General features: G+C 45.5%; 1 long non-coding RNA gene across 1 annotated transcript; it reads right to left on the reverse strand.

Moving 5' to 3' along the window:
* Positions 1 to 1,184: 1,184 nt before the first annotated feature.
* On the reverse strand, positions 1,185 to 11,211 carry LOC109311773. Its single transcript, XR_002101611.1, has 3 exons — positions 11,108 to 11,211; positions 6,770 to 6,772; positions 1,185 to 1,196 (listed from the first exon to the last, which is right to left on the reverse strand). It is a non-coding gene; the product is annotated as an uncharacterized LOC109311773 (long non-coding RNA).
* Positions 11,212 to 11,621: the final 410 nt, after the last annotated feature.

Genomic DNA, 11,621 nt, shown 5'->3' on the forward strand with positions numbered 1-11,621 from the left:
CCAGACTTTCACCAAACTTCTTGTACATCCATTAAGTTTTAAGGTGCTGTACCTTTAAAGTACGTAAAGTGCAAGATTTACAGTACCTTTTGAAATGCCTGCAGGCATGCGTATAAGAACTCATGGATGGGGATGCACCAGTGGCTGATCACCAAATGGGGAAGGGGGGGGGGGTCCCCAGCAGCTGATAGCCAACCCCAGAAGCACCAATGGCAAACTGGAAGTGCCACCGGCAAAACCGTAAATGCCACCAGCGTTTCTCGGGGGGGGGGGGGGCACTGGCCAGCACTCCGCACTCCTTGGCTGGTGAGGGCCAATTTCAGCGGGGGGAAGTCTTGTGTCCCCCTCCCATGCATCACCTATGTAAGAACTTAACCTCATATAAGTATCAAGAAGAATGCTGAAAACACTCAAACTTGTTACAGATGAAGCACGAAGAGGAAACAGTCAAGGTACTATGATTGGAAGGACAGGAAGTAGTTACTGAAATACATTCTAGATATCCAAGGAAGAGAATCATGGCCTCTAATATGAGGCATATGAAGGGAAAACTTCTCAAAGACCATGTTGTTTTGACTATCAGGTAAAATCCTTCTTGATCTCAAACACGGCAGTTGGTCTGACCTTCAGTGGGGTTGCAAAAGCATCTAGTCAGGAAGCTTTGGATTTTTTAGTCCCAACAAGAGCATTAGACCAGACCCATTAAAATACCAAGCCTTGACTATACCCAACACTCAATGCTTATTAGAAAAATGAAAATTATCCCTGCCACCAAAGCAACAGGAGAGCAAAACATTCCTTTCTAGCCTTATGTAGTGGTCAGTAAAGCTAAGCAGCATTGGAAAACCAGATACCTCCACTCTGCATTTTAACCTGGGGACCACAAACACAACTCTACATATCACAAACCCATATTTGCAACCTGAACTCCCTTTTCTAATTTCCTATTCCCTCCATAAATGTATCCCAGATCTTTTAAACTTCTTTCATATCCAAACCTGCTGTTTAGCTCTCTTTCATTTCCCTGGTGCTGAACATGGTGATCTCCAGTTTTGACCTGCTCTGGACTACATGAGCTTCTCTCCAAGCACTGTGGGCACCTATACACATGATGGACCTCTGGTCCAATGCATGATAATTAAAACACGTCAGAGCAGACTTGACTAGTTGAGTCTACTAGGAGTCTGCTGGAGAATCTACTAGGAGTCTGCATTCATATGCTCCAGCAGCCTCCATGTCATGTGTATTCAGGGTCCCCTCATTTCAAAATTGCAGCAGGGGTGCTTTAATTGAAGCTTGTCAAATGAGCTTTAGTTAAAGCACCCCACTGCCATTTGGAAGTACGGGGTGCTGAATACACATGACACGGGCACTTTAATTAGAGTGGCTTTTAGAACCACTCTAATTAAAGTGCCCTCCTCCCCCAGCTCTACCCTGGAGCATGTGTACAGATGCCCTGTGTATCTGGGGATTTCCTGTTCTTCCACCTGTTGCTCTTTAGAGCACACTGTACACATTGCTACTTCTAAATCATCCCTGACTAACGTTTATCCAGCTTCTTCTTGAAAACTTCCAATGAAGGAGATTTTATAACTTCCCTAGGGGACATGTCCCCACAAATGTGCACATATGTTTTGTGGCACCTAAAAGACATTTGAGGCATGCGAATCACACACAGTGCATGTGCACCCATACATCATGCTAAATAGCAGAAAATTGGGGGGGGGTTGACACTGGGATCTCCCAGTGTCAAAAAAAACCACACTACTATAAAAAGCAGTGGCCCATATGGCAGCAGTGTGTGCTGCCAGAAACTAAACATTTCTGCCAGAGGGGCTGCCAGAGTAGCTGCCTCAGTGTCACTGCTGCCCAGGAGACCTCCCACAGGTGCCTGCCCCAGCCTCCCTTATCCCACCCATGTCCTCTGCTATTTGTCCCATGGGAAATGCATGCTCTTGATGTGCATGGTCATGAGGATGCACCCAGGGAGTCTCTCCCCAAACGGATATCTTACATCTTATATAAACCTACTTTGATGTAAATTCAGAGTCCTATTCCTTACACCAAGGGAGAAAAGGCATTCTTCCTTTTCTTTATGGCAGATGTTTAGATAGTTGAAGCCTGCTATCATGTCCCCTCTTAATTATCTGTTAACATTTTTTAAATGAAAATAAAAGCCTGTTATCAGCAAAAGGATGAAGTGTAAGAAGTAAGGATGGCTGGCAACACCAGGGCGGAAACAAAGAACCACCGTAAAGTCCACCCAGGGTTGCCTGGACAAAGGAAGGCTCTGGCCCAAGGAGGCACTGTACCAGGGTGGCCATTAGCCTAAGCTGCACAACAAATTTGAACCCCTTACATCAGCAAAGACAGCTGAGCCACTGGCCCCCGCACGTGAGGATTCAGGGCCTTCAGCAACTACACCCAGGAGAAGATGTAGAGTAACTGTAGTAGGTGACTCCCTCTTGAGGGGAACAAAGAGAGTGATCTGTCTTCCTGACCTGTTACCCCATGAGATCTGCTGCCTCCCAGGGGCTCATGTGTGGGATGTAACTGAGAAGATCCCCAAACTCGTCCAGCCCTCCGACCACCACCCCATGCTACTCATCCATGTAGGCACAAATGACATATCTTGGAATCCTGGCCAGGTCATGAGTAACTACAGGGCTCTGGGGGCTTGGCTCAAGGGTCTGGGGTCACAGGTAGTTTTTTCCTTGATCCTCCCTGTCACGGGTCATGGGCTGTGAATGGAGAGTTGTATCAGAGAGGTCAGCAGAAGACTCCAGCAATAGTTCCATTGTGAGGTGTTTGACTTCTTCAACCACAGCCTGCACTTCAGGGAGAGAGGCAGCAGCTTGCTGGGGAGGGATGGCCTCCACCTCACCCTGAAGGGAAAGCAGCTCTTCTTGACCAGGATGGCTGACCTACTTGACAGGGCTTTAAACTAGGATTGCTGGGGGATGGGTGGTCAACAAACATCTCTAGCCCAGGTCATGACAACCACAGTTTTGATAGGTTAGGTAGCCCAAGGGAACTCACTCTGAAAACAGCCCAAGAAAAGGTCACATCCCAGCACACAGGGAAGCCCAGAGTTTTCCATGGCAGGCTCAGCTGCCTGCACACAACCTCCACGAGTTTGGGAAACAAGCAAGAGGAACTGACCCTCTTTCTGACTGACAATCATTATCATCTCATAGGGATAACAGAAACCCAGTGGGACTCCACCTACGACTGGTACATACGTATAGAAGTCTTTGCCTTGTACAGGAGAGACCATGTTGGGAAGAGGAGTGGGGGTGTAGCTCTCTACATGAAGGAGCAGTACACTTCCCTTCACACAGAGTTTAGCAACCCAGGAGGGCATCTTGGTTTAAAATATGGGGGGAGCATGGGAAGTCTATTACAGACTTCCCAACCAAAAGGAAGAGCTGGTTCAAGAATTCAGTAGGCAATTGACATCAGTCAATTATGGCATGGTGAATAATCAGAATACAGAAGCATACATTAGATGATCCAGGAGGTCTTTCAGCCATGTACATTCACATCTAGTGCAGATCAGACGAGATCTGTGAAAAGAGAAGGAGGGCTCAAACCCTTCTGGAACACCTTATGAAGTGTTTCTGTTTATCTGTTTTTCCTCTCTTTCCATCTTATCCCCAACTCAAATTGTTTCCAAGCAATGGTCCCTCCTCCTCAGATTACCATTGTGTGCAAGTAAAGCATTTCATGTTGAGTGTCCCTCTGTGCTGTTTCTCAAAGGGAAGAGGTGCTAATAACTCCTTTAAAAAGGAGCTTTGAAGGTGGGGCAAGGAGGAAGGGCAGGGAATCATGACATCTCCTGATGAGGTCACCTGGGGCAACAAAGTTCAACATGAGTAAGAGTCCCCTTGCAGGAAGCAGGCCGTGAGGAGAAGAAAGCGATCAGGTTACCCTGGGGTGCTGGATGAGCTGGCCAAATACTATCACCATATATATGGCATGCCACATGTTCAAAATAAAACTTGGTAGAAACCAGCTACAGAATTGCTACATTTTTTTCAAGCAGCATCTTTGTGACTGGTTGATTATTTTTTATTATGCAATGATTACCTTAAATTTAGACATGCCATATGTGTATTGTTCAATTAACTGGTTAATTCCACAGTAAATGTAAAGTGTGTTGGTGGCACTGGTATCATTTGAATGTAACCCAGATGGTTGAGGAACATGTTTGGACCTTAACGGTCACACTTACCACTCAATTGTGACACCGAAGATAACGGTGTTGCACTAAAACATCCAGGGATCTAGCCCCAAGCTGTCATAAAATAGAAGACACTAAAATCACCTTCATAATTTTTTATAGATGAAGTGCCACCTATGAGAACTGTAATGCCAGTCAAATATTTTCATTTGGATTAAGATGCCAGTATACTGAGCCTGTGCTGCTTCATCTCTGTGTTATCATTTGCCAGCCATGGTACAGAAGATGTATTTAGCCTGGGTGTCAATGTTTGGCCCTTATTCTAAAAACTTCCAGTTTCTTCTGAAGTTACTTTTACCTTTGTTGTAATTTTTGATGTACAAGCAATTTCTATTTTGTTATACATTTACATTACTCCCATGCATTCAAAAGCATCCACCCATAACCTGACAGTTTTTGACACACTGCAATCTTTTGAAGATTTCTTAGCTCTGTAAGTGTTTTCTTTTTAATCTTTACATTTTATATGCAGGATTTTTCACCCAGTGCCATGCTGTTTCCTTCCTGAATAGCCTTCAGAGCAGGGCTGTTAAGTCAGATAGATTTGGCATGAACTTTTCCAGGCTTATGATCATATCTGTAAGTGTCTTGCTCTTTCTCATTTTTAACTAGGTACTTGTCTGCCATATATTGTAACTGTGATTTGTTTGGCTTCAGGCCTTGCAACTTAAAAAAATATATACGTTTCAAATACTCAATTGTTTGATCCAGATCTTATTACTTCTTGATAAAATTTAAATCTATTTAGTTTACTGTCTAGAATTCTCCCCAACCATGGTCAGATTCAAGATTTTGGAAAAGGGAATGCAGATAGTATGGTGCATCAATATCTTCATCAGTTTGAGACTGAAGCAAAAGGAAGTATAACTTTATTGGACAGGACAATGTTGTTATATTACTAACTATAAAACTATACCATTATATAGCTGCTCCAATAAACATATCACAAAAATCCTGGCTTGAGGAACAGTAAGTAGTAACCTGACTGAACAAGATCTATAAGGTGTAAAGCTGCAACAAGCATGGCAGGAGCACAGTGATGAAAGCTGCAGAGACTGGAAGACTTAAAATGAGTCTTTAAAGGCAAGGCAGGGTTTTAACTGCTGATTGGGGTATGGAGCCCAGCTGGTTCTGCAAATGGACCAGCATGGCTCAGGACAAGGTACTGCTTAACTCAATCCCTTCTGGGCAGTTAGCTCCCTGGTTTTTTAGCAGACTTGTTAGCAACATGGAGAGAAGAGGGGGGCTGGGGATGGGATTTTCCACACCTGGCCTAATTCCCAGCAGCTGAGTTTAGAGCGCTATTTCACAACCAGTTTCTGGTGTCAGCAATTAGCTCCTTCATTGAAACAGGTGTGCTGGCTAGCTGATGCACCACAGCATCTGCATCCCCCTTTTCAAAATCATAGATCTGTTCATCAGTTGTGGGAATCTTAGAGAATAAACTAAATGGATAAGAGGGGATAAGATTTTTCTGGAGTAACCTACGTCCAGGAGCTCAGCTACGCCCCATGCCCTACTGGCTTCAGTGCAGGCAGTTTGCTGCCTAAGGCAGAAGCTGTGCTTGTCAGGCCATGTGGAGCAGAGGGGCAGGAGAGGTTAGGAATTTCACCAGAGCAGCAAGAGGCAGTGCCTTGGCTCTGGGAGCCTGCTTTATGGCTCTGAACTATTTACCCTTACCCACCCTCTTTTTAACATCCCCGCCTTCCCTTTTTCTTGGGTCTTCTCTTTACTGGTTTGCTCATTCAGCGGCCAATCAACAAGTCAGCAGTGAAACCAGAAGTGCACATAAGGGGTGCACAGCCAATCTGTGTGCACCCCCTATGCATTGCTAATTCTCTTATGTGTAGAACACACAGCATCATCCCACATTGATGGCACTCTTCCTAGAAAATAAGTCATTCAGACCCATAATAGTGGTCTTAAAGGATTAGCAAATTACAAGTCACGTAGTAGAATGCATGGCATCATGCTTCCTTCATGGATTCCGCAGAAAATAAACCCAACCTTTCCCCCCTGCAAAAAAAAGAACTCCACCCTGCCCACACATACACCTCCATACCCCAAACCCAAACACCTGTAGTATCAGGCATGGAAAAAAATTCCTTCCTCGTCCCATGTGGGCAAAGCACTGGGGGCGGGGGGAGAATGGGAACCCTCTCCACTGTCTTCTTCAATCTGGTGAAATCAAATATAACCTGCTAACTAGATAGGTAGAACTCCCTTTTCTGTATCCCTATATCACTACCATAAACTTATCCCAGATGTTTTAATCTTTCATAACAAAGCCAGCTGTGGATCTTTGCTTCATTCTCTTGCTGCTGAACTTGGTCTTCTTCAATATCCACCTACTCTAGACTGCAAAGCTCAGCATTCTGTATGAAGGGGCACTTGGACTTCCAACTGTTGCTTTTTACTGTGCAGGCATAGCTATTCCTAGACCATTCCTGACCAATGGTTATCCAACCTCTTCTTGAAAACCGCCAATGAAAGAGATTCCAAACTTTCCTACGCAGTCTATTTTACTGCCTCTTTCTAACTTGACAACTTTGAGGAAAAGAAAGGATAATCAAGGAGCTCCCTACTGTTTGTATATTGCATTGTCCTCTATGTGTCTGAATATACTTCCATATGACAGACAGAAGTAAGATGCAGGCTAATTTGATGGCTCACAACTTCAGGATGTTCATATGTAGCTTCAAATTGTACTGAAACCATGTGCATTCCAGTTGGAGATGGTAAAACACAGGTTCTGTAGCTTGTTCATGATAAGAATTATTGTTGAAAAATGGACTGAAATTGACAACCAAGGTACTTGGTGAATATTATTAGTGCCATCAAGAATCCAAAGGCCAAAACCTTATATTGATAAGGGATGGATGCCATAGTGACTCTTATGGAACTGCAGAATCTGCAGGCCAAAAGTTGTGAACTAGTCTTGAACTTGAAGAAATGAAATAATGGAAGCACATGCTAACATGCAGAGCTTGAGATAATATATGCATTTTTTTTTTAGCTTTCTCAGGCTGAGGAAAAGGATGAAGAGTACTTTTTTTCTTTGGAAGAAAATGAATTTCAGAAGTATATCAGAATCCCTTTTCCATTGTACACAAGGAGCCGTATCTACAATACTCAGTTTAAGCAACAATGCCAATTTTTCCTATAACTGAAGAGGAGGAAAATAAGGGGTGGTATGGAGTACAGAATGGAATTAGATTGGAAACACAGGTGCATGGGTATATAATAACTATACCACACCTGAAGGCAGATTGCACCAAAGTGGATTCTGAAGATTTTATACTGTAGACAGACTTGGCCTATGCCTGAAGAAAGACATTTGTGCCTGAAAGCTTGCTAAGAACAAATGTCCAACTATTTAGTTAGTCTAATAAAAGATATTACTTCTACTCAAAGTACCTTGTCATGTTTCCAGAGACACATCCCTGGAAATCTCTGAAAACAGGGAACGGCTTTCTCTACTTCTAGAAACATACCACAGGAATTGCAGGTATATGCCTCTCAAAACAGTGAATACATGGCCCATTGTCCCACAAGATCAGTAGGTGGGATGATGGGACATGTGTTGCATCCAATAAAGCCTGTCAGCGATGCTTGGATGCATCCTGGCACAGCTGACCTGCTACATTTGTTGATGCCTATTTCTAGCCTGAATGACCATCTATAACAGGGCACTAAGATGCCTGCTACTGACAAACAGTAGTATGGGCTCAGCTGCAGTCACCAGGGCGGCACAGGTGTGGGTTGCTGAGACAACCAGTTTGGTCAGCTGACTGGAAGGGGGCAGGGCCTGGTCTATATAAACAAGCCAGGCTGAGGCTGGAGATCAGTTCCCCCCTAGCAGTTTTGGAAGGTGGAGCTATGTTGGAGCAAGCAGATCAGGGAAGCCTGATGGTCTGAGCAGTTTTTGCATGAGGATACTGGGTGGAAGAAACCCTAGTAGGGATATGAATGAAGGTTAGCCAGTTTGGCTTGGAATTTATGTTGTAACACGGGAGTGTGAGTTTTTGGTTTTGTTGTTGTATAAGACCGGAGGACCGGGTGAGGCTGTAGGGGTTGGATGAGGCCTCATAGGAGCTTCCCCAGTAGTGTGGGGGTTCCTGGCACCGGAAAGAATGCCGTGTTTTGGGGTGTATTGACCCCAGCCCCAGTGTGGGCAGTACTGGAAGGGTAAAGTCCTGGGGGGGGCACAGGTGAGAAGCCCCAGTGGGATGTAAGACCCAAGAAGGTGGGTCTGGAGGCCAGGCAAGGCTACGGCCACCTGAGCCTCAACTGTGAGGAGCCCAGTGGGGCGCAAGACCTGAGAAGGTGGGTCTGGAGGCCAGGCATGGCTATGGCCACCTGAGCCTCGATTGCAGGAATTGCAAGGCAAAGCCCCAGTGCGGGCTGCCAGAGCTCAGACAGGGAAGAGGCCCCAGTGCGGGCTGCCAGAGCTCAGACAGGGAAGAGGCCCCAGTGCAGGCGAGAGCCATGAGGGAAGCTAGGGGGTGCCTGAGAGGGCGCAGGCAGATAGGAAGATGAGCTGGAGAGCGTCCATGAGGGCACGGGTACCAGAGACAGGGCAGAGGACCTGTGAGGGCAAGGGTGATTGTAGGACCCATGCATGGCCCCTGAAGCTTTAGCTGCAGTGTTATCGAAGGCAGGGCACAGACTGGGACGTTGCAGAGCACCGTGCCAAGGAGGGTAAGAAGGCAGCCTCCCTTCAACAATATTTACCATCAAAGACGTGGGGGGCGAGATAAAGAGGGTGTATTTGGAACCAATTTGGCATGGTGGGGGGGGTGCTAGGGGAGTTCACGGCACCCCTAGGTCCCGTCCTGTCACACCATCTATCGGATCTGCTGATGTGTTGAAGCAGTAGCAGTATTCATTTCATCATTCTTTGTTATGTCTTAGGCAGCAATTTAGACTGCTATATCATCTGTCTATAGCAGAACAATGGGCACTGTCTCAGCTGATGCTAAGTCTCAAGACATACCTTGTAGTACAAAGGAGGGAAACATCCCAATTATTGTAGAGCTTCTCTCTCTCCTTCTAATACCTCTGTTCTCTCCCTTCATTTAATACCTCATAGCCCTCAGGAGGCAAATCCTTTGGAAAACTCTTATTTGATTTATTTTTTTATGTGAGGGAAATGCTTTTCTTTCTAAGACAACTATAAAAACAAATTGGGAAGTGTGTAGAAATACTTAAAGCTAGTTCAGTAGTGTTTAGTAGCTGCTACAGTGCTTTCACTGAATTAGAAAGCCCTTTATTTATGGGGAGGATGACTCTGACAGAACCAGAAACTAACAAGAGTTCCAAAGAGATTGACTTTTCTGACACAAAATTTTCCTCTACAAAATCTTAGCATTCTATACATGAAGCTCCCAGAATGCTTTCAAGTTGTCCGGTGCTTGTGCACATTGAGAAAACAAGACTTCATCTACTGACAATGAGGAAGGATCCTTCCAGAGATGAAACAAGCGCTGGTAATGTTGTGGCCCTGAATCTGACTCCTGTCCTTTTGGAATGTAGGGTGTGACCATGGAAAACAATGGAGAAAGGGAAGTTTTCCTTGATGGTGAAGATCCCCATTTCAGTCAACAAAGCCTTGATGTCAGTATTATGTTAATTTGGGAAGCTACCACCCTCCCTATTCTCAGCCTAAAGTGATTCTACTACTGCCCTTAGCTGGATTCTCCATCTCACTTGTCTCTCTGAGGGGCTCTGACCCCTCCATACATCAGGCCTCCCTGTGGGCTATAACCCCTATGGGCACTCGTTCTTTGGTTCTGGGCCCTATCCACCCTAATTGTGGCCTTACCACTTTAACAGCTATAGCCATGATCTCCAACCACCCTCATAGATATATGCCCATGCCTTATAGATTTCACTCAGTTATCCACTAAGATCTATGGCCCTATACTGGTTTCAAACCCTTGGGTCCCTGACTTGCGCTGAGCTATTGCCTTCAGTCTACAACTATTCAGGTTCAGGCCATGCAAGGATTCATGAATAATACTGGTATTTTGTTTCAGCTTCTATGCACCTTTCTCCCCTAGGTTCTTCTCACTGTTAGCTATTCCTTAGGGTTGCCCTTCCTGGTCTCTAACCTATGATTTGCCTCTGGCTGGGCAACCTCCACTTCTACCCACTCCTACCTGGGCTTCTTGCCTGATACAGGCACAAGACCCACAGTCTCAGTTCCTTCCTGGAATATTTTATAGATTTAATATATTTCATAGCTATTAGGGCTGAAAGGGACTTTGGGAGATCATTGAGTCCAGCCCCCTGCCCCAAATGCAAGAAGTCAGATAGGGTCAGAGGATCCCAGCAAAATAACATTCCAAATGCTTCTTAAAGGAGTTCAGAGTAGGTGCTTGCACCACCTCTGGAGAGCACCTATTCCAGGCCCTGGGGCCTTGGACAGTAATGAAGTTTTTCCTTATGTCCAACCTAAAACGATCTTGGAAGAATTTGTGACTGTTGGACCTTGTCATCCCTTGGGGTGCTCTGGTGAACAGATGTTCCCCCAGATCCTGATGTACACCCTGATGTACTTATAGGCTGCCACTAAGTCACCCCTGAGCCTGTGCTTTTCCAGGCTGAAGAGTCCCATGGCTCTCAGCCTCTCTTCATAGGGCCTATTCTTCTGTCCTCTGATCATGCACATGGTTCTCCTCTGGACTCTCTCAAGCTTCTCCACATCCTCCTTGAATTGTGGAGCCCAGAATTGGATGCAGTACTCCAGTTATGGCCTCACCAAGGCCAGGTACAGCAGGGCGATGACATCCTGAGATTTACTTGAGAATCATTTATGGATGCAAGCCAGAGTTTGGTTTGCTTTACTTGCTGCGATGTGACATTGGTGGCTCATGTTCATCTTGTGGTCAATCATGACCCCCAAGTCGCTTTTGGCCTTGGTGCTAGTAAGCATAGCACTGCTGAGCCTATAAGCATGCGATGGGTTCCCCCCTCCGCCCCCGCAAGGTAAAATACCTTACATTTAATTATTGAATGTCGTCAGGTTTATATCTGCCCACTTTTTCAGCCTATCCAAGTCAGCCTTATCCTCAGGTGTGGACACTCTACCCCAAAGTTTGGCATTATTGACAAACTTGGCCAGTCCACTTCTGACACCAGTATCCATGTTGTTCATAAAGAGAACTGGTCCAAGGATGGAGCCTTGGGGGACACCACTGGTCACGGAGCACCATGGTGATTCACTCCCATCGATCACCACTCTCTGGGTCCAGCCTTGGAGCCAATACCCTAGCCATCGGACGATGATGTAGCTGAGGTCACAGTTGGCCAATTTTTCCAAGAGGAGATCATGGGACACCAGATCAAAGGCTTTTTTTAAAGTCCGGATATATGA

Source organism: Crocodylus porosus, unplaced genomic scaffold, assembly GCF_001723895.1.
Source record: "Crocodylus porosus isolate Cpor-Errol unplaced genomic scaffold, CroPor_comp1, whole genome shotgun sequence".
NCBI lineage: Eukaryota > Metazoa > Chordata > Crocodylia > Crocodylidae > Crocodylus > Crocodylus porosus.